The sequence below is a fragment of the Oncorhynchus mykiss genome, chromosome 16, assembly GCF_057628025.1.
Source record: "Oncorhynchus mykiss isolate SJ-2025 chromosome 16, ASM5762802v1, whole genome shotgun sequence".
Classification (NCBI taxonomy): Eukaryota; Metazoa; Chordata; class Actinopteri; order Salmoniformes; family Salmonidae; genus Oncorhynchus; species Oncorhynchus mykiss.
Genome location: NC_143037.1, coordinates 34,140,112 through 34,163,168, shown reverse-complemented (window position 1 = coordinate 34,163,168; position 23,057 = coordinate 34,140,112). Strand labels below are relative to the sequence as shown.

At 44.0% G+C, this 23,057-nt stretch overlaps 1 protein-coding gene across 2 annotated transcripts in view; it reads right to left on the bottom strand.

The window, feature by feature from the left end:
* The window catches only part of phactr3a (phosphatase and actin regulator 3a), a 60,253-nt gene that overhangs the window by 3,277 nt on the left and 33,919 nt on the right, over nt 1-23,057 (bottom strand). The gene's annotated exons all lie outside the window — the stretch shown is intronic.

The following is a 23,057-nucleotide window of genomic DNA, read 5'->3' as shown; positions in this document are numbered from 1 at the left end:
TCGTGATGCGCTACTCAGGCGAACCTCCCCCTTTCCCGAATGAATGTATAATTTGCTATCGGGAGGAGGTGCATACGAGATTCCCACTCAAGTTATCCACGATCACTCAGACAACATATTCTCAGTCACAAAGTTGCTTCTATTCTTCAAATGCTTTTGTTTCGAATTGTAAAATTGGCTACAATTAGCCTTTATGTATCATCTTGACTCACCTATCTAAATGTATATACTCCTGATATGGGTAGCTAGCTACAACACATCTATAGGCCTATCTCAAACTGATTACAAAACTGTATATACGTTTTTTCTTAAAATGTAATAAAAATGATGGGATACTAATAAGATGGTCCCTGGGTCATACAAATAAGCAACTCAAAATAATGACTAATTCATGTTTGCTTAAACCTCACCATCAAAGCTTCAAACAGTCCACAAAAACCAAATGCCCCTGACTTTAGAGTCACCTGTGCATGTGAGCATTTCAAAGACTTTGATATCAATAATAGATAGGGCTCAGCCCTCAGTGCATGTGGCAAACTCACCGCCCAAAAGATAAAGGTAGCGAGACAGAGTGCACCACACAACCTCACAGCATGTCTCGCCCCCGACCAACTTCAAACCTCAATTCCAGAGCTCTGAGTGAGGACCAAAGTCAGGTCACACACCTTGAAGTCGCACGCGCTGAACTCGCCACTGACGTGCCACAGCTGGGTATTGTGGCAGTAGTGCCCATTGCCCTCCCACACTGCTGCTCTTTCCCTCTGAAGAGGTGATCAATTTACTGGAGCCCTAACAGTTATAGGCAACGTATATACGTACCAAATGCATACAATGAAATGCAAATACAGAAAAATCATGCTTGTATTCAAGACAATGTATTTAATAATACTACTATTATGACAAGACGACTAAACGAAATCAATGTTATTACATTTAATAATCACTGTACTGTTTGTCTTAGGGTTTGATCATAAGAGTTGGATGATGACATTGAACAGCATAAAGAATACAATGGCTTCAATTGTAAAATCGTATAGAATCAGCTTGATCTCCTCTGTCTAAGAGGCGTGGACCTTTTTTAAAAATATTTTCAGTGGTATTGTTAACAAACACACCCCTATAAAGAAAATTAGAATTAAAAACAGATTCTACCGTGATCTTGCAGAGTTACTCCACCTCAAGAATTGCATTTGGTGAAAGGCTCGGCACCCACATGCTCAAATGAGAACTAAGTGCACTTAGGCTACTATTAAATTTAGTTACTTTAAGGAGCAGTTCTCTCTCGGTCTAAATCCAAGACGTTCTGGAGAATAAACCCTCCTCCTCACAGCTGCCCATGTCCCTTAATGTTGATGATGTGATTGTTACTGACAAGAAGCACATGGCTGAGCTCTTTAATCACCACTTCACTGAGTCAGGATTCTTTTATTTTTTAATTTGTTTTACCCCTTTTTCTCCCCAATTTCATTCTGCCTGCCCTTGTTTTTAGTACCTACTATCTTGTCTCATCGCTACAACTCCCGTACGGGCTCGGGAGAGACGAAGGTTGAAAGTCATGCGTCCTCCGATACACAACCCAAACAAGTCGCACTGCTTCTTAACACAGCATGCATCCAACGCGGAAGCCAGCCGCACCAATGTGTCGGAGGAAACACCATGCACCTGACAACCTTGGTTAGAGCGCACTGCGCCCGGCCCGCCACAGGAGTCGCTGGTGCGCGATGAGACAAGGATATCCCTACCGGCCAAACCCCTCCCTAACCCGGACGACGCTAGGCCAATTGTGCGTCGCCCCACGGACCTCCCGGTCGCGGCTGGCTACGACAGAGCCTGGGCGCAAACCCAGGCTCAGGAGCCAGGATTCAGGATTCAGACATGCATCCTTGCCCATCCAACATTTCCTCATCTCCCACCATTTCTAATGCGACTAGCCCCGACCCTTCTCCCGCTTTTTCCCCTGATCCGCTACAAAGTTTCTCCCTGCAGGCGTTCACTGAGTCCGAGGTGCTAAAGGAGATCCTGAAACCTCAAAAAACCATCTGGATCAGATGGTTTAGATCCTTTCTTCTTTAAGGTCGCTGCCCCTATCATCGCCAAGCCTATCTCTGTGTCACACCCTGATCTGTTTTACCTGTCTTTGTGATTGTCTCCACCCCCCTCCAGGTGTCGCCCATCTTCCCCCTTATCTCCTGTTTATTTATACCTGTGTTCTCTGTTTCTGTTGCCAGTTCGCTTTCTAGTTTTCCCGGTTTTTGACCTTTCTGCCTGCCCTGACCCTGAGCCTGCATGCCGTCCTGTACCTTTGCCCCACGACTCTGGGTAATCTACCCCTGCCTGCCTTGACCTGTCGTTTGCCTGCCCCTGGTTGCTGTAATAAACATTGTTACTACGACACAGTCTGCATTTGGGTCTTACCTGAAACGTGATACTCCAACCTTTTTAACCTGTCTATACTTTCTGGGGAGGTTCCCATTGCTTGGAAGGCAGCCACGGTCCGCCGGTTATTTAAAGGGGGAGATCAGGTTGATCCTAACTGTTATAAGCCTATTTCTATTTTGGCCTGTTTATCAAAAATGTTGGAAAAACTTGTCAATAATCAACTGGCTGGCTTTCTTGATGTCTATAGTATTCCCGCTGGTATGCAATCTGGTTTCCGCTCAGGTTATGGATTTGTCACTGCAACCTTAAAGGTCCTCAATGATGTCACCATTGCCCTTAATTCTAAGCAATGTCAATGTCATGTACTGTCATGTTGTGTCTTGTCTCTGTCCTTTCCCTTCACCCTGTCTCCCTCTGCTGGTCATTGTTAGGTTACCTTTTCTCCTCCTCTTTCCCCCAGCTGTACCTTGTCTCCTCCTAACTACCCATTCACCCCGTTTCCCACCTGTTCCCTTTTTCCCTCTGATTAGGTCCCTATATCTCTCTCTGTTTTTGTTCCTGTCCTTGTCGGATTCTTGTTTGTTGTGTTTCATGCCTGAACCAGACTGTCGTCATGTTTGCTGTAACCTTGTCTTGTCCTGTCGGAATCTGCCGGTCCGTCTGAGCCTACCTATGTTTGGTAATTAAAGAAGCTCTGTCTAAGTTAATTCGCTTTTGGGTCCTCATTCACGCACCGTAACAGAAGAATCCGACCAAGAATGGACCCAGCGACTTCGGATCCTCTCCACTCAGCCGTCGGGATCCAGGGAGCGATGCTAGGCAGACACGAGCAGGAAGTGTCTGCTGCTCGACATGCCGTTGAGACCCTGGCCACCCAAGTCTCCAACCTCACAGAACAGGTTCACCATCTCCGCCTCGATCCACCGGCCACTCCCAGGGCTTTCGAATCTCCGGAGCCCAGAATCAATAACCCGCCGTGTTACTCTGGGGAGCCCACTGAATGCCGCTCGTTCCTCACCCAGTGTGATATTGTGTTTTCTCTCCAGCCCAACACTTACTCCAGGAGCACTGCTCGTGTCGCCTACGTCATATCTCTCCTTATTGGACGGGCTCGTGAGTGGGGCACGGCAATCTGGGAGGCAAGGGCTGAGTGTACTAACCAGTATCAGGACTTTAAGGAGGAGATGATACGGGTTTTTGATCGATCTGTTTTTGGGGAGGAGGCTTCCAGGGCCCTGTCTTCCCTATGTCAAGGCAATCGATCCATAACAGACTACTCTATTGAGTTTCGCACTCTTGCTGTCTCCAGTGGCTGGAACGAGCCGGCCTTGCTCGCTCGTCTTCTGGAGGGTCTCCGCGCAGAGGTAAAGGATGAGATTCTCTCCCGGGAGGTTCCTTCCAGCGTGGATTCCTTGATTGAACTCGCTATTCGCATTGAGCGACGGGTTGATCTTCGTCACCGAGCTCGTGGAAAGGAGCTCGCGCTCTCCGTCGCCCCCCTCTCCGCATCACTACCATCTTCCTCTGCCGGCTCGGGTGCTGAGCCCATGCAGCTGGGAGGTATCCGCATCTCGACTAAGGAGAGGGAACAGAGAATCACCAACCGCCTCTGTCTCTATTGCGGTTCCGCTGGTCATTTTGTCACTTCATGTCCAGTAAAAGGCCAGAGCTCGTCAGTAAGCGGAGGGCTACTGGTGAGCGCTACTACTCCTGTCTCTCCTTCAAGATCCTGCACTACCTTGTCGGTCCATCTACGCTGGACCGGTTCGTCAGCTTCCTGCAGTGCCTTAATAGACTCTGGGGCGGAGGGCTGTTTTATGGACGAGACCTGGGCTCGGGAACATGACATTCCTCTCAGACAGTTAAAGGAGCCCACGGCCTTGTTCGCCCTGGATGGTAGTCCTCTCCCCAGGATTCAGCGTGAGACGCTACCTTTAACCCTCACTGTTTCTGGTAATCATAGTGAAACCATTTCTTTTTTAATTTTTCGTTCACCTTTTACACCTGTTGTTTTGGGCCATCCCTGGCTAGTTTGTCATAATCCTTCCATTAATTGGTCTAGTAATTCTATCCTCTCCTGGAACGTCTCTTGTCATGTGAAATGTTTAATGTCTGCTATCCCTCCTGTTTCCTCTGTCTCTTCTTCACAGGAGGAGCCTGGTGATTTGACAGGGGTGCCGGAGGAATATCACGATCTGCGCACGGTGTTCAGTCGGTCCAGGGCCACCTCTCTTCCTCCACACCGGTCGTATGATTGTAGTATTGATCTCCTTCCGGGAACCACCCCCCCCCGGGGTAGACTATACTCTCTGTCGGCTCCCGAACGTAAGGCTCTCGAAGATTATTTGTCTGTAGCTCTTGACGCCGGTACCATAGTCCCCTCCTCCTCTCCCGCCGGAGCGGGGTTTTTTTTTGTCAAGAAGAAGGACGGGTCTCTGCGCCCCTGCATAGATTATCGGGGGCTGAATGACATAACAGTGAAGAATCGTTATCCGCTTCCTCTTATGTCTTCAGCCTTCGAGATCCTGCAGGGAGCCAGGTTTTTCACTAAGTTGGACCTTCGTAACGCTTACCATCTCGTGCGCATCAGGGAGGGGGACGAGTGGAAGACGGCGTTTAACACTCCGTTAGGGCACTTTGAATACCGGGTTCTTCCTTTCGGCCTCGCTAACGCTCCAGCTGTCTTTCAGGCATTAGTCAATGATGTCCTGAGAGACATGCTGAACATCTTTGTTTTCGTTTACCTTGACGATATCCTGATTTTTTCACCGTCACTCCAGATTCATGTTCAGCACGTTCGACGTGTCCTCCAGCGCCTTTTAGAGAATTGTCTTTTTGTGAAGGCTGAGAAGTGCACTTTTCATGCCTCCTCCGTCACATTTCTCGGTTCTGTTATTTCCGCTGAAGGCATTAAGATGGATCCCGCTAAGGTCCAAGCTGTCATTGATTGGCCCGTCCCTAAGTCACGCGTCGAGCTGCAGCGCTTTCTCGGCTTCGCGAACTTCTATCGTCGTTTCATCCGTAATTTCGGTCAGGTGGCAGCTCCTCTCACAGCCCTTACTTCTGTCAAGACGTGCTTTAAGTGGTCCGTTTCCGCCCAGGGAGCTTTTGATCTCCTCAAGAATCGTTTTACATCCGCTCCTATCCTTGTTACACCTGACGTCTCTAGACAGTTCGTTGTCGAGGTTGACGCGTCAGAGGTGGGCGTGGGAGCCATTCTTTCTCAGCGCTCCCTCTCTGACGACAAGGTCCACCCATGCGCGTATTTTTCTCATCGCCTGTCGCCGTCGGAACGTAACTATGATGTGGGTAACCGCGAACTGCTCGCCATCCGGTTAGCCCTAGGCGAATGGCGACAGTGGTTGGAGGGGGCGACCGTTCCTTTTGTCGTTTGGACTGACCATAGGAACCTTGAGTACATCCGTTCTGCCAAACGACTTAATGCGCGTCAGGCGCGTTGGGCGCTGTTTTTCGCTCGTTTCGAGTTCGTGATTTCTTATCGTCCGGGCTCTAAGAACACCAAGCCTGATGCTTTGTCTCGTCTCTTCAGTTCTTCAGTAGCCTCCACTGACCCCGAGGGGATTCTCCCTGAGGGGCGTGTTGTCGGGTTGACTGTCTGGGGAATTGAGAGGCAGGTAAAACAAGCGCTCACTCACACTCCGTCGCCGCGCGCTTGTCCTAGGAACCTTCTTTTCGTTCCCGTTCCTACTCGTCTGGCCGTTCTTCAGTGGGCTCACTCTGCCAAGTTAGCCGGCCACCCTGGCGTTCGGGGTACGCTTGCTTCCATTCGCCAGCGTTTTTGGTGGCCCACCCGGGAGCATGACACGCGTCGTTTCGTGGCTGCTTGTTCGGTCTGCGCGCAGACTAAGTCCGGTAACTCTCCTCCTGCCGGCCGTCTCAGGCCGCTTCCTATTCCCTCTCGACCGTGGTCTCACATCGCCTTAGATTTTGTCACCGGACTGCCTTCGTCAGCGGGGAAGACTGTTATTCTTACGGTTGTCGATAGGTTCTCTAAGGCGGCTCATTTCATTCCCCTTGCTAAGCTTCCTTCTGCTAAAGAGACGGCACAAATCATCATCGAGAATGTTTTCAGAATTCATGGCCTTCCGTCAGACGTCGTTTCGGACAGAGGTCCGCAATTCACGTCTCAATTTTGGAGGGAGTTTTGCCGTTTGATTGGGGCTTCCGTCAGTCTCTCTTCCGGCTTTCACCCCCAGTCTAACGGTCAAGCAGAACGGGCCAATCAGACTATTGGTCGCATCTTACGCAGTCTTTCTTTTCGTAACCCTGCGTCTTGGTCAGAACAGCTCCCCTGGGCAGAATACGCCCACAACTCGCTTCCTTCGTCTGCGACCGGGCTATCTCCTTTTCAGAGTAGCCTCGGTTACCAGCCTCCGCTGTTCTCATCTCAGTTCGCCGAGTCCAGCGTCCCCTCCGCTCAGGCTTTTGTCCAACGTTGCGAGCGCACCTGGAAGAGTGTCAGGTCTGCACTTTGCCGTTATAGGACGCAGACTGTGAGGGCTGCTAATAAGCGTAGAACTAAGAGTCCTAGATATTGTCGCGGTCAGAGAGTTTGGCTCTCCACTCAGAACCTTCCCCTTAAGACGGCTTCTCGCAAGTTGACCCCGCGGTTCATTGGTCCGTTCCGTATTTCTCGGGTCATTAATCCTGTCGCAGTTCGACTTCTTCTTCCGCGATACCTTCGGTCTTCCATGTCTCCTGCATCAAGCCCGTCCTTCGCGCCCCCGCTCGTCTCCCCCCCCCCCCCCCCATCCTTGTCGAGGGCGCACCCATCTACAGGGTCCGTAGAATTTTGGACATGCGTCCTCGGGGCCGTGGTCACCAGTACCTCGTAGATTGGGAGGGGTACGGTCCTGAGGAGAGGAGTTGGGTTCCCTCTCGGGACGTGCTGGACCGTGCGCTGATCGAGGATTTCCTCCGTTGCCGCCAGGTTTCCTCCTCGAGTGCGCCAGGAGGCGCTCGGTGAGTGGGGGGGTACTGTTATGTACTGTCATGTTGTGTCTTGTCTCTGTCCTTTCCCTTCACCCTGTCTCCCTCTGCTGGTCGTTGTTAGGTTACCTTTTCTCCTCCTCTTTCCCCCAGCTGTACCTTGTCTCCTCCTAACTACCCATTCACCCCGTTTCCCTTTTTCCCTCTGATTAGGTCCCTATATCTCTCTCTGTTTTTGTTCCTGTCCTTGTCGGATTCTTGTTTGTTGTGTTTCATGCCTGAACCAGACTGTCGTCATGTTTGCTGTAACCTTGTCTTGTCCTGTCGGAATCTGCCGGTCCGTCTGAGCCTACCTATGTTTGGTAATTAAAGAAGCTCTGTCTAAGTTAATTCGCTTTTGGGTCCTCATTCACGCACCGTAACAGTCAATCAATCAAATGTATTTATAAGCTGTTCTTACATCAGCTGATGTCACATAGTGCTGTACAGAAACTTAGCCTAAAACCACAAACAGCAAACAATGCAGATGTAGAAAGGCCAGAACCTAGGAAGAAACCTAGAGAGGAACCAGGCTATGAGGAGTGGCCAGTCTTCTTCTGGCTATGCCGGGTGGAGATTATAATAGAACATGGCCAAGATGTTCAAATGTTCATAGATGACCAGGGTCAGATAATAATAATTACAGTGGTTGTAGAGGGTGCAACAGGTCAGCACCTCTGTGCTACTATTTTAATTGACTTGGCCAAAGCTTTTGATACGGTAGACCATTCCATTCTCGTGAGTATTGGTGTCTCTGAGGGGTCTTTGGCCTGGTTTGCTAACTACCTCTCTCAAAGAGTGCAGTGTATAAAGTCAAAACATCTGCTGTCTCAGCCACTACCTGTCAACAAGGGAGTACCCCAAGGCTCGATCCTAGGCCCCGCGCTCTTCTCAATTTACACCAACAACATACAGTGGGGCAAAAAAGTATTTAGTCAGCCACCAATTGTGCAAGTTCTCCCACTTAAAAAGATGAGAGAGGCCTGTAATTTTCATCATAGGTACACTTCAACTATGTCAGACAAAATGAGAAAAGAAAATCACAAGAACAGTGAGCAAAAATCCCAGAACCACACGGGGGGACCTAGTGAATGACCTGCAGAGAGCTGGGACCAAAGTAACAAAGCCTACCATCAGTAACACACTACGCCGCCAGGGACTCAAATCCTGCAGTGCCAGACGTGTCCCCCTGTTTAAGCCAGTACATGTCCAGGCCCATCTGAAGTTTGCTAGAGAGCATTTGGATGATCCAGAAGAAGATTGGGAGAATGTCATATGGTCAGATGAAACCAAAATATAACTTTTTGGTAAAAACTCAACTCGTCGTGTTTGGAGGACAAAGAATGCTGAGTTGCAGCAAAAGAACACAATACCTACTGTGAAGCATGGGGGTGGAAACATCATGCTTTGGGGCTGTTTTTCTGCAAAGGGACCAGGACGATTGATCTGTGTAAAGGAAAGAATGAATGGGGCCATGTATCATGAGATTTTGAGTGAAAACCTCCTTCCATCAGCAAGGGCATTAAAGATGAAACGTGGCTGGGTCTTTCAGCATGACAATGATACCAAACACACCGCCCGGGCAATGAAGGAGTGGCTTCGTAAGAAGCATTTCAAGGTCCTGGAGTGGCCTAGCCAGTCTCCAGATCTCAACCCCATAGAAAATCTTTGGAGGGAGTTGAAAGTCCGTGTTGCCCAGCAACAGCCCCAAAACATCACTGCTCTAGAGGAGATCTGCATGGAGGAATGGGCCAAAATACCAGCAACAGTGTGTGAAAACCTTGTGAAGACTTACAGAAAACGTTTGACCTCTGTCATTGCCAACAAAGGGTATATAACAAAGTATTGAGATAAACTTTTGTTATTGACCAAATACTTATTTCCCACCATAATTTGCAAATAAATTCATTAAAAATCCTACAATGTGATTTTCTGGATTTTTTTTCCATTTTGTCTGTCATAGTTGAAGTGTACCTATGATGAAAATTACAGGCCTCTCTCATCTTTTTAAGTGGGAGAACTTGCACAATTGGTGGCTGACTAAATACTTTTTTGCCCCACTGTAGCTCAGGCAGTAGGAAGTTCTCTCATCCATTTATATGGAGATGATACAGTCTTATACTCAGCTGGCCCCTACCTAGATTTTGTGTTAAACAATCTAAAAAAAAAGCTTTCTTAGTGTCCAACAAGCTTTCTCTATCCTTAACCTTGTTCTGAACACCTCCAAAACAAAGGTCATGTGGTTTGGTAAGAAGAATGCCCCTCTCCCTACAGGTGTGATTACTACCTCCGAGGGTTTAGAGCTTGCGGTAGTCACCTCATATACAGTGCCTTGCGAAAGTATTATTTTTGCCACATTTCAGGCTTCAAACATGAAGATATAAAACTGTATTTTTTTGTGAAGAATCAACAACAAGTGGGACACAATCATGAAGTGGAACGACATTTATTGGATATTTCAAACTTTTTTAACAAATCAAAAACTGAAAAATTGGGCGTGCAAAATTATTCAGCCCCTTTACTTTCAGTGCAGCAAACTCTCTCCAGAAGTTCAGTGAGGATCTCTGAATGATCCAATGTTGACCTAAATGACTAACGATGATAAATACAATCCACCTGTGTGTAATCAAGTCTCCGTATAAATGCACCTGCACTGTGATAGTCTCAGAGGTCCGTCAAAAGCGCAGAGAGCATCATGAAGAACAAGGAACACACCAGGCAGGTCCGAGATACTGTTGTGAAGAAGTTTAAAGCCGGATTTGGATACAAAAAGATTTCCCAAGCTTTAAACATCCCAAGGAGCACTGTGCAAGCGATAATATTGAAATGGATGGAGTATCAGACCACTGCAAATCTACCAAGACCTGGCCGTCCCTCTAAACTTTCAGCTCATACAAGGAGAAGACTGATCAGAGATGCAGCCAAGAGGCCCATGATCACTCTGGATGAACTGCAGAGATCTACAGCTGAGGTGGGAGACTCTGTCCATAGGACAACAATCAGTCGTATATTGCACAAATCTGGCCTTTATGGAAGAGTGGCAAGAAGAAAGCCATTTCTTAAAGATATCCATAAAAAGTTGTTGTTTAAAGTTTGCCACAAGCCACCTGGGAGACACACCAAACATGTGGAAGAAGGTGCTCTGGTCAGATGAAACCAAAATTGAACTTTTTGGCAACAATGCAAAACGTTATGTTTGGCGTAAAAGCAACACAGCTCATCACTCTGAACACACCATCCCCACTGTCAAATACAGGACCATTCTGGAAGAAAACCTGATGGAGTCTGCAAAAGACCTGAGACTGGGACGGAGATTTGTCTTCCAACAAGACAATGATCCAAAACATAAAGCAAAATCTACAATGGAATGGTTCAAAAATAAACATATCCAGGTGTTAGAATGGCCAAGTCAAAGTCCAGACCTGAATCCAATCGAGAATCTGTGGAAAGAACTGAAAACTGCTGTTCACAAATGCTCTCCATCCAACCTCACTGAGCTCGAGCTGTTTTGCAAGGAGGAATGGGAAAAAATGTCAGTCTCTCGATGTACAAAACTGATAGAGACATACCCCAAGCGACTTACAGCTGTAATCGCAACAAAAGGTGGCGCTACAAAGTATTAACTTAAAGGGGCTGAATAATTTTGCACGCCCAATTTTTCAGTTTTTGATTTGTTAAAAAAGTTTGAAATATCCAATAAATGTTGTTCCACTTCATGATTGTGTCCCACTTGTTGTTGATTCTTCACAAAAAAATACAGTTTTATATCTTTATGTTTGAAGCCTGAAATGTGGCAAAAGGTCGCAAAGTTCAAGGGGGCCGAATACTTTCGCAAGGCACTGTAAGTACTTGGGAGTATGGCTAGACAGTACACTGTCCTTCTCTCAGGACATATCAAAGCTGCAGGCTAAAGTTAAATCTAGACTTGGTTTCCTCTATCGTAATCACTCCCCTTTCACTCCAGCTGCTAAACTAACCCTGATTCAGATAACCATCCTACCCATGCTAGATTACGGAGACATCATTTATAGATCGGCAGGTAAGGGTGCTCTCGAGTAGCTAGATGTTCTTTAACATTTGGCCATCAGATTTTCTACCAATGCTCCTTATAGCGAACATCACTGCACTCTATACTCCTCTGTACACTGGTCATCTCTGTATACCCATCGTAAGACCGACTGGTTGATGCTTATTTATAAAACCCTCTTAGGCCTCACTACCCCCTATCTGAGATATCCACTGCAGCTCTCATCCACCACATACAACACGCGTGCTGCCAGTCACATTCTGTTAATGGTCCCCAAAGCACACACATCACTGGGTCGCTCCTCATTTCAGTTCGCTGCAGCGACTGGAACGAGCTGCAACAAACACTCAAACTGGACAGTTTTATCTCAATCTCTTAATTCAAAGACTCAATCATGGACACCCTTACTGACAGTTGTGGCTGCTTTGCGTGATGTATTGTTGTCTCTACCCCCTTGCCCTTTGTGCTGTTGTTTGTGCCCAATAATGTTTGTGCCATGTTTTGTGCTGCTACCATGTTGTGTTGCTACCATGCTGTGTTTTCATGTGTTACTGCCTTGCTATCTTGTTGACTTTAGGTCTCTCAATATGTAGTGTTGAGTTGTCTCTCTTTTTGTCCTATATTTTTATTTTATATATATTTTTTAATCCCAGTCCCCGTCCCTGCAGGAAGCCTTTTGGTAGGCCATCATTGTAAATAAGAACTTGTTCTTAACTGACTTGCCTATTTAAATAAAGGTTAAATAAAAAATGTAAATGAGAACAGAGACTTATAATTTCAACAGCCTAACCTTGCCATTTTGTTTGATAAGCTGACGGGTGGAGCTGGGGAACCACTCAAATACATAGGAGTCCATGAGATCAACATGACAGTTAGCATATTTTGAAACTATACATCGTTGACTGAAATGACAACATAAACCAGAAACAGAGTTGAGAGTTTGGCTTATGATATTTTAGACAGCTGTGCTAGGTTCGGACATTTATACAGCATTTATACATTTATAAGAATCACTGTCAATACAGACTTGCTACTAGCAATACTGTTGAATAATTCATTAACTTATTTGTCTGATCAAATCGTTTTCCAAGGAACATTAATACAAGGCCATGTTATTTTAGTATTTCCAGAGATGCACAAATTACAGCATTTATTTTTCAGTTCTAATATTTATTGGTTCTGCATGATTTTATGTAAAGTTTTGTCAGCCTAATACACAATCTTGTGTCAGATATGCTCAATTCAAATCAAACTTGTTTTGTCCAATAAGACATTTATTTGTGAACATGGCAGTATAATAGTCTGTCCTCCACAAAAAAAAAGAACTTGACAACACTAGCCACCAACTACAGTGAGCTCCAAAAGTATTGGGACAGTGACAATTTTTTACTTTAACACTTTGGATTTCAACTGTGATTTGAACCATGATTACAGATAATCCTTCATGAATCGTGAATAACGATGAGTGAGTATAGACACACAAATATCATACTCCTCCAAACAATGCTAACCTCCCCTGTTACTGTAATGGTGAGAGGTTAGCATGTCTTGGGTGTATGATATTTGTGTGTCTGTATGAGTCTCTGTTCTCATTTAAAATGTTGTATCTCACTCATAATTATTCACAATTCATTCAGGGTTATGTGTAATCAGGGGGGCATCCACATGAATCTATAAGTGTTTAGAAACATATTTTATTCTTATTTAAAATAAAAATTACTCCAAGAGGACACTACATTATTTACAACGAATTTCTATTGGGCACAAAATAATCTGAAACACAACCAAAACAAACAGCAAATGCATCCAACAAATTTGTAGAGTCACAAGCTTGATGTAGTCATTGTGTGCTATGAATATGGGACCAGATACTTAATTCTTTCTACTTTAATACACACAAGTGAATTTGTCCCAATACGTTTAGTTCCCCCATTTTAGGGTACCATGTGCAAAAAGTATGGCATTTCTAAACGGTTCACCCAATATCGATGACAACACACTCAAATTAAAGCTGACAGTCTGCACTTTAACCACATAGTCATCGTATCATTTCAAATCTAAAGAGCTGGAGTACAGAGCCAAAAAAACAACACCATTGTCACTGTCCCAATACTTTTGGAGCTCACTGTGTATCCTACATCTGTCACTCCAGTGCGAGTGTGTGATAAAGGCATAACATTTTCAACAAATGAAATGGAGTCACTCTCAAAGCCCCAATGGACGCTATATCACCATGACGTTGACCTGGCCGCTGTGTGGCTTAGCGACATTTTCTCGTGGAAGACAATGGATTCTTCCCAGGGAACCCTTACTACAGTGTAGGCCTAATAACAGCTGTGTGTATGTGCAGAACATTGGCTATTCTTGGCAAAAAAAGTAATATCTTAATTTATTTGGAGACGGAAAGTCGAGAGACTAAGCGCTCATTAGATGTTTTGACGTTTCCTACCCTATACATTTCATTTTGACCCAAGGACAGCTCTCTAAGATACAGTACAGTTCAGAACATCTACTTTTCTTGAACATACTGTAGAACATGGGATGATAATGCAGTGTATTGCAGGTGTATAGGTACCCACTGTCCTGAAATGGCTATTCAGCCAACAATGCGCCTTTTAAAGGCATTTTTCCCAAACATTCGCAAAGACATGGTAAACGCATATCGGCTCAAAAGTAAAGTACCTTAAAAAGTCTGTTATTGTGTAATGCTTTATAACACCCCTTGGATTGAATCCCGGCCTATTCCCAGCTAGCACATTTGGTCCCTTGGAAGTTCTTTTGGTTACCATTGGTTCTGGGAATGAAGCAATATGTTTCCCGGCCGGTAAAACTGAAGGTTTTTTAAACATTCTGAGAACGGAAGTGAATTTTGTCTGTTCCGGGAACGTAACATTTTAGTTTGCAAGGTTTTACTATGGTTCCCTGAAATTTTTCCTGGGAGGTTTAATTTACATTCCGAGAACAGAAATGATAGGTTATTAATTAACTTTCTGAGAACACGTTTCAATAAGACTTAACACTGCTAGCTTCGGTTAATTGTTTTGAACTCCAAGCACAGATAGGACACATGGAAATTAATTTGCTTAGGCATTAATCATGCAAATATATATATTTTTTATAGTGGCACGGCATCAGTGAGATTTGAACTTATGATCTTCTGTTTTTTAGCCATGGAATTATTCCACTGCGCCACCAGGATGGAGCTAGTTTGCCATGTTTTTTAAACTCATACAAAGTTGTTAATTTTAGGCTATTCAAACAGACCCCGGTTCAAAGGAAACAAGCACTCATTAAGATCAGGTGTGGCCAACACACCTGAACACACTTAACAAGATAGAAGAAAGAAAGCATTTGGTTGATGCTGAGAACAGAATGATTATGTTTTTAATGACATTCTTAGAATGTTCTCTGAACATTACTACAGGTTTTTATGGAACATTTTCTTAATATTCTCGGGAACAATTTGAGAACATGACTTTAAATAGAACCACAAAGAAACTTTTAGGAAACGTTATGCTGAAGTACTGAAATTTCTACAGAATAACGTTGTTTGTTAATGTTCTTGGAACAATGTGAGATTATTATTTTAAATAGAACCATGAGGACACCTGTGGGAAAAGTTATGCTGAAGTACTAAAATTTGCACAAAAGAACATTTGTTTCTTAACGTTCTCTGGACTATATGTGAACATTCCCAATCTCATTTTGGAAACGTTCCTAGAACATTTCCAAAATGTAAATTAAATGTAACCATGTTTGAACTTTTAGGAAACGTTCTGTTAAAGTATTGAAATACCAAGAAAAAAAACGTTTTTTTTTATTATCAAGTTCCTTAAATGTGCTGGGAATGTTCCAAAGCCAAGCAACTATCCTGTACCTTTCCGAGAAAGTTGTGGGAAGGTTGTATGCAAAATAACCATAGGACAACCACGCTCCACCAAGCTCTAAGAAACATGGTTCTCAGAATGTTATGTGCTAGATGGGTATTACTCAAATTGTCTAATACTAGTATAAATATGTAAAGCATTGCTTGTGCATGGAGAGAAAAGGATAGACAGCCTTGAGTGGGTGGTTGCAATAGGCATTCGCTTCCTTTTCTCCTTCAGCCACAAATTGGCAGCCAGACTGCAGCGAGCAGTCACAATAAACCAGCTCTCCACAAAACACACCTCTTGCTGGCCCGGAGTCTGGTCGAGCGGGTAAAAAAACTCAGAAACCATACACTTCCCCTGTAGTGGGGATCCCGGTTCTATTGAGGCATGAACTCTACACATTTCTGCTCCCATTAATTACTCTGTCTCCCTTCGTCTGCTCCTATCCTGTCATAAAAAAAAAAGAATGAGTTCGAAATTCCACTCTTCTTTAAAATGGAAAATCCCCATCTCCTGCATTCTGGCCTACTGTAACTGTATTGCCCTTCCCCCACCATTTCTCCTCACATAACTCCTCAATAACACACATTTGAGGAGGAGTGGGGAGGCGGAGAGATAGGAGTGCACCGTGATGTATTATTCAATAGTCTCCAAGCTAAGAATAGCACCGGTGAAGCGCCACCACAGCAGAAGTGGCAGGCAGAGAGCAGAGTGCTATAGATGGAAAGGTCATCTCACTCTGAGACAACGGACAGGCAAGGTGTCATTATCCCAGTGAGAAGCTAGGACAGCATCTTTTTTTCTGCTTTTTATCTGGCTGGCGGTTTCTCCGACGTGGAAAGAGGCTCAGAAAAAGACGATTCAATCTAAGCTAGCAGTCATCTTTGGAGATCTGAGCTCGGAGTTATAGACTATTTTGTCATTCATTAAGAGTACCCTTGGGAAATAGGCTTTACTCCTCCATTAAGCTTCCCTCTTCTCCACCATCTTTAGGGCTAAATGTAGTTGGGCTTTCCCCTCTCTGAAAAAGCGCAGTGTAACCAAAATATGGAGCATGCACGGCAAACGGGCACCTATACAGCGCATTCGAAAAGCATTTAGACCCCTTCCCTTTTTCCTATTTTTTTTAGGTTACAGCCTTATTCTAAAATTGATCAAATATTTGTTGCCCCTCATCAATGTACACACAATACCCCATAATGACAAAGCAAAAACAGGTTTTTGGAAATGTTTTCAAATGTATAAAAATAACGAAATACCTTATTTACATAACTATTCAGACCCTTTGCTATGAGACTCAAAATTGAGCTCAGGTGCATCCTGTTTCCATTGATCATCCTTGAGATGTTTCTACCTGGTAAATGCAATTGATTGGATATGATTTGGAAAGGCACACATCTGTCTATATAAGGTCCACAGTTGACAGTATATGTCAGAGCAAAACCAAGCCATGATGTTGAAGCAATTGTCCGTAAAGCTCAGAGACAGGATTGTGTCTAGGCACATACCTGGGGAAGGCCTCCATCATTCTTAAATGGAAGAAGTTCGGAAGAAGTTGGAAGAAGCTGGCCGCCCGGCCAAACAGAGCAATCGGGGAGAAGGGCCTTGATCAGGGAGTTGACTAAGAACCCGATAGTCACTCTGACAGCTCCAGAGTTCCTCTGTGATGGGAGAACATTCCAGAAGGACAACCATCTCTGCAGCACTCCACCAATCGGACCTTAATGGTAGAGTGGCCAGACGGAAGCCACTCCTCAGTAAAAGGCACATGACAGCCCACTTGGAGTTTGCCAAAAGGCACATAAAGGACTATCAGACAATGAGAAACAATATTCTCTGGTCTGATGAAAGCAAGACTGTACTCTTTGGCCTGAATGCCAACCATCACGTCTGTAAGAAACCTGACACTATCCCTACGGTGAAGCTGTGGCAGCATCATGCTGTGGGGATGTTTTTCAGCGGCAGGGACTGGGAGACTAGTCAGGGTCAAGGAAAAGATAAACGGAGCAAAGTACAGAGAAATCCTTTAAGAAAGCCTGCTCGGGACCTCAGACTGTGGCAAGGGTTTACATTCCAACAGGACAACGACCCTATGCACACAGCCAAGACAATGCAGGAGTGGCTTCGGAACAAGTCTCTGAATGTCCTTGAGAGGCCCATCCAGAGCCCGGACTTGAACCTGATTGAACATGTCTGGAGAGACCAGAAAATAGCTGTGCAGCGATGCTCCCCATCCAACCTGACAGAGCTTGAGAGGATCTGCAGAGAAGAATGGGAGAAACTCCCCAAATACAGGTGTGCCAAGCTTGTAGCGTCATACCCAATAAGACTCGATGCTATAATCTCTGTCAAAGGTGCTTCAACAAAGTACTGAGAAAAGGGTCTGAATACTTACGCAAATGTAATATTTAAGTTATTTAAGAAAAAACTGTTTTTGCTTTGTCATTATGGGGTATTATTGTGTGTAGGTTGATGAGGGTAAAAAACAATTGAATGAATTTTAGAAAAAGGCTGTAACGTGACAAAATGTGGAAAAAGTCCAAGGGGTCTGAATACTTTCCGTATGCACTGTACGCACTAATGGCACCACGTAAAGAAGAAATAAGCAGCTCAGGACCTCAACAAAATGTCTACCCTGGTGTTGGAATCTGAACGTTTACCATATACAGTGGACCTTTTCATATGTGGTCTCTATTTTGTCTGGAGGTAACAGTGGCTAGAAAATGGGAGCACAAATTGCAATATAGTAGGATAATCCTACTATGCCTGCCCCTTCCCCTTACCTTTCAATGTTTGCTGATTTCAGTAGTCTGGATAGGTAGGAGCAATGTAGTGGTGGAGCTTTCACTAACCACATTGCTCCTGTGAGTTATCTTCCACAGTGATCCCTCAGGACTCTAAGTCTTGGTCCTGGAGGCCCACTGTGTATGCATCACATCATAACCAGGCTTAATTCAATGGTCAAAACTAAGACATTTAGGGGGAGAAATGTTAGATGTATGTCAAATGTTAAATGTCAAATGTTAAATGTAGATGTCCCTTGAATTTTGTTCAACAGTTCATCTCAATGGTCCTAATTCAGTACACATTGCCTACAGGACACACGGTTGTTCTCCAAGACCAGGATTTGGTGACAGTTCTTTACACACACAAGACAGAATTTCGCAGAAGCAAATGGCAGTGCACATGATCATTGAGCAAAAATAACTATAATATTTAAAATAGACAGGAAAGCATATTACTAAGTTATTAAGTTCCAAATACAACTTGCAATTGCATTGTGTGCATCGAATCCATCCATTTAAATAAAAAATAAAAATTACTTTATGCGCAGATTGGTGGTCTTTTGTGTGACTAGCCTACAATGGTGCTCTCAATGTGACCTTCTCCCCAGACAGCTCCGCATCTCACTCCCATGCTAGAGGGGCTCTTACGCAAGCCGGAGTCATGCTGCTTTGCTCTGACCTTTTACATAAGGTGTTTGTTTGCAGCTGGTAGTGAATTGTTTTTGTTGTCCAGTGACAATATTACACTTTAAGGACCCTGTGGTACGAGCGGGAACTAAGAATAGCCTGAGGTTGATCGTTTCCATGGGTCTGACTGTTAAATCTTTTTCTTGAAGATGAGTAGCACTCAACTGTGAGTTGTTACATGGCTGGTTACATAACATGATGGTGTACCCCTAGCTTGACAAAATGGTGATGAGCAACACAGCAGTTATAGTTCTTAAATTCCTTCACATTCTGTCCTCGTACCAAAACATTCTCTAACGGCTTTTGTTTAGAGAAGTGTGATGTATCCACATCCATAGTGTCCCGCTGGCCTGTACATAGCTAAGACTGTTACTGGAAGTTCGAATTCTAATAACTTCCTGTGAGGGAATGTCTTGTGTGTGGTTGGCACATACAGTAAACCAAAACAGTACACAAACACAAATGAGGCAAAAGAAAACAGGAAATTCAGGATTCCGGATTTCTTATCTTTAACTCTCCAGGAACATTCTTGAAATCAAAGATTTTTTGCTCTTGAGAAGGAATCTGGGTATTTTACCACCATAGTGAACCACGTTCTAATTGTATAACTCAGGTCCACAAATGAACCACATTTCGAGTTTGCAGGATCTTACTCCAATTGGTGATGAAATCTCTCTTCCTCAACTAGGGATTGGTTTGGTCAAGACCTTGATTAGTTCAATCAGCTGGTTTAGCACCTGGCCGCTGTAAAATTAATCCAACACAATAGAGCGACTGATCCGGGATCAGGATTGGCCGAGTCCAAGCATCAATTCCAAAGTATGTACAAAACAATGTCAGATTAACTGACGGACGCAAATCAAGTCAATGCAAACCAAGGAGGTAATCCTCCTAGATCAGATCGTCTTTCTCACCTCCACTCTAAACCCTCCACTGTTCAACATTACATAACCACTACCATTAAGTTTAAATTTTCATCCCTTCCTAACACTAATTGTTCAGACTCTCCACTCATGGACATTCATAGGTGAACAATTTGTCAATGTGCCCATGTGCAAGGCACTTAACCCTATTTGCTCCTGTAAGTCGCTCTGGTATTTACTGTATTTATATTGACATTCATTTGCAATCAATATCAATGGTGTGGTCTTATGTCCCGAAAGAGCCTTCAGGTTAATGTCTTCCATCCAGACCTGGGTTCAAGAACTATTTTAAATCATTTTTCAAATACTTTATTTGTGATTACCAGTAGAATAGTTCCAGACCTGCAAATCCTACCCATATTGCAGGCATTTTAAAGATTTCAAATAGTATTTGAACCCAGGTCTGCTTACATACATTCTAGGGCCGCCCAACTCAACTGGCGGACCGTGGTCCAGACCCGGACCCAGAGAACCGGACAACATTGCATTTTGTTATATAAAAGTCAATCCATTGTTTCTAGACAGCTTTTTTTTTTTAAATCAACCGGACGCAGTGGGCCTCTAACTCAGCAACCTCTTTTTCTCACTCTCTCTCTTTCTCCCGAAGCAACACCCGTATCTACTAGTGCCCCGTCTAATCCAATCGAGTGGTTATATGCAAGTACAAGAGGCGTTTTACCCAATCACATTAATCCAAATATCCTCTGCGGAACCTTGGGACAAGCAGGCGGAAATAAACATAAATATTTAACCGCGGTTCAACTGTAAATATCACAGACAGGAGCTTAGTTACCTTTATCTTTCTTAATATGGCTTGTTAAAAAAAAGTTGACTCTGAAAACCGTATATTCAAAGACGAGTGGACGGAACAGTAGTCATTCTCCCCGCAACTAGCACAAAACCAATGTGCCTGATATGCAGTGAGTCCGTAGCTCTCGTGAAAAGTGCCAATGTTAAACGCCATTATGGCACCAGGCAAAATAAATTAGATCAGACTTATCCCCTGAACACGGAGGTGAGAACAAACAACTCAAATCCCAATATGAGAAGTCCACTAAAGTCCTTGTCAATTCCCTTACAGCCCAACAACATGCAATGGAGTGTTCACTGAGGACAGTTTGGGTTTGGGGAAAAGGAAGAATAATTCAGACGCTGAGATGGTAAAAGAATGTGCATGTGTGAAGTTGCTGACACCTTGCTTTAAGGTAAACAAAAATATGACATCGGGGAAAAATCAAACAGATCCCACTGTCAGATTCCACAGCAACGAGGAGAACTGAAATATGAGCTGAAGATTTAACTTCACAAGTTGATGAGGCCATTCAGAATGCACCATGCATTTCATTAGCTGTGGATGAATCAACAGATAACACTGATAATGTCCAGTTTCTGGTGTTTGTCAGATTTTATAACGAAACAAAGAAGGAATTCTGTGAGGAGCTGTTGGGCTTAACACATCTGGAAGCACACACACAGGAGAGGATATCCATGAGGTCATCAAAGGGAAGTTGACAAAAAGGGGGAGAGATTTCAATTTGTTTTCATTTAAGGGGCTTTATGGGAAACATGTTTACATTGCCAAAGCAAGTGAAACAGATAATAAACAAAAGTGAAATAAACAATAAAACATTAACAGTAAACATTACACTGACAAAAGTTCCAAAAGAATAAACACATTTCAAATGTCATATTATGTCTATATACAGTGTTATAATGATGTGCTAATTAAAGTACAAAGGGAAAATAAATAAACACAAATATAGGTTGTATTTACAATGGTGTTTGTTCTTCACTGGTTGTCCTTTTCTTGTGGCAACAGGTCGCAAATCTTGCTGCTGTGATTGCACACTGGTATTTCACCCAATAGAAATGGGAGTTTATCTAAATTGGATTTGTTTTCAAATTCTCTGTGGGTCTGTGTAATCTGACGGAAGTATGTGTCTCTAATATGGTCATACATTTGGCAGCTCAATTTCTACCTCATTTTGTGGGCAGTGTGCACATAGCCTGTCTTCTCTTGAGAGCCAGGTCTGTCTTCAGCGGCCTCAATAGCAAGGCTATGCTCACTGAGTCTGTACATAGTCAAGGATTTCCTTAATTTTGGGTCAGTCACAGTGGTCAGGTATTCTGCCACTGTGTACTCTCTGTTTAGGGCCAAATAGCATTCTAGTTTGCTCTTTTTTTTTGTAAATTCTTTTCAATGTGTCAAGTAACAGAATTCTATTTGGCCCTAAATAGAGAGTACACAGTGGCAGAGCCCCAGGACCAGCTTGCTTAGGGGGCTCTTCTCCAGGTTAATTTCTTTGTAGAATTTAACGTCTCTTTTTCTGGATTTTGATAACTGGCAGGTATTGGCCTAATTCTGCTCTTCATGCATTATTTGGTGTTTTACGTTGTACACTGAGGATATTTTTGCAGAATTCTGAATGCAGAGTCTCAATTTGGTGTTTTTCTCATTTTGTGAATTCTTGGTTGATGAGTTGACTCCAGACCTCACAACCATAAAGGGCAATGGTTTCTATAACTGATTCAAGTATTTAGCCTGCCCGACTAGCATCACTACTCTGGACGGTTCTGACCTAGAATATGTGGACAACTACAAATACCTAGGTGTCTGGCTAGACTGTAAACTCTCCTTCCAGGCTCATATCAAACATCTCCAATCCAAAATCAAATCTAGAATCGGCTTCCTATATCGCAACAAAGCATCCTTCACTCACGCCGCCAAACTTACCCTAATTAAACTGACTATCCTACTGATCCTCGACTTCGGCGATGTCATATACAAAATAGCTTCCAATACTCCACTCAGCTAATTGGATGTAGTCTATCACAGTGCCATCCGTTTTGTTACCAAAGCGCCTTCTTATACCACCCACCACTGCGACCTGTATGCTCTAGTCGGCTGTCCCTCGCTAAATATTCATCAATAAGTCTATGCTAGGTAAAGCCTTATCTCAGCTCACTGGTCACGAATACAACACCCACCCGTAGCACGCGCTCCAGCAGGTATATCTCACTGGTCATCCCCAAAGCCAACACCTCCTTTGGCTGCCTTTCCTTCCAGTTCTCTGCTGCCAGGGATTTGAACGAATCGCTGAAGCTGGAGACTTACATTTCCCTCACTAACTTTAAACATCAGCTATTTGAGCAGCTAACCGGTCGCTGCAGCTGTACATAGTCCATCTGTAAATAGTCCACCCAATCTACCTACCTCATCCCCATATTGTTTTTATTTACTTTGCTGCTCTTTTGCACACCAGTATCACTACTTACACACCATCATCTGCTAATCATCATCTGCTCATCTATCACTACAGTGTTAATCTGCTAAATTGTAATTACTTTTCTACTTTGCTACTATGGCCTATTTATTGCCTTACCTCCTCCTTCT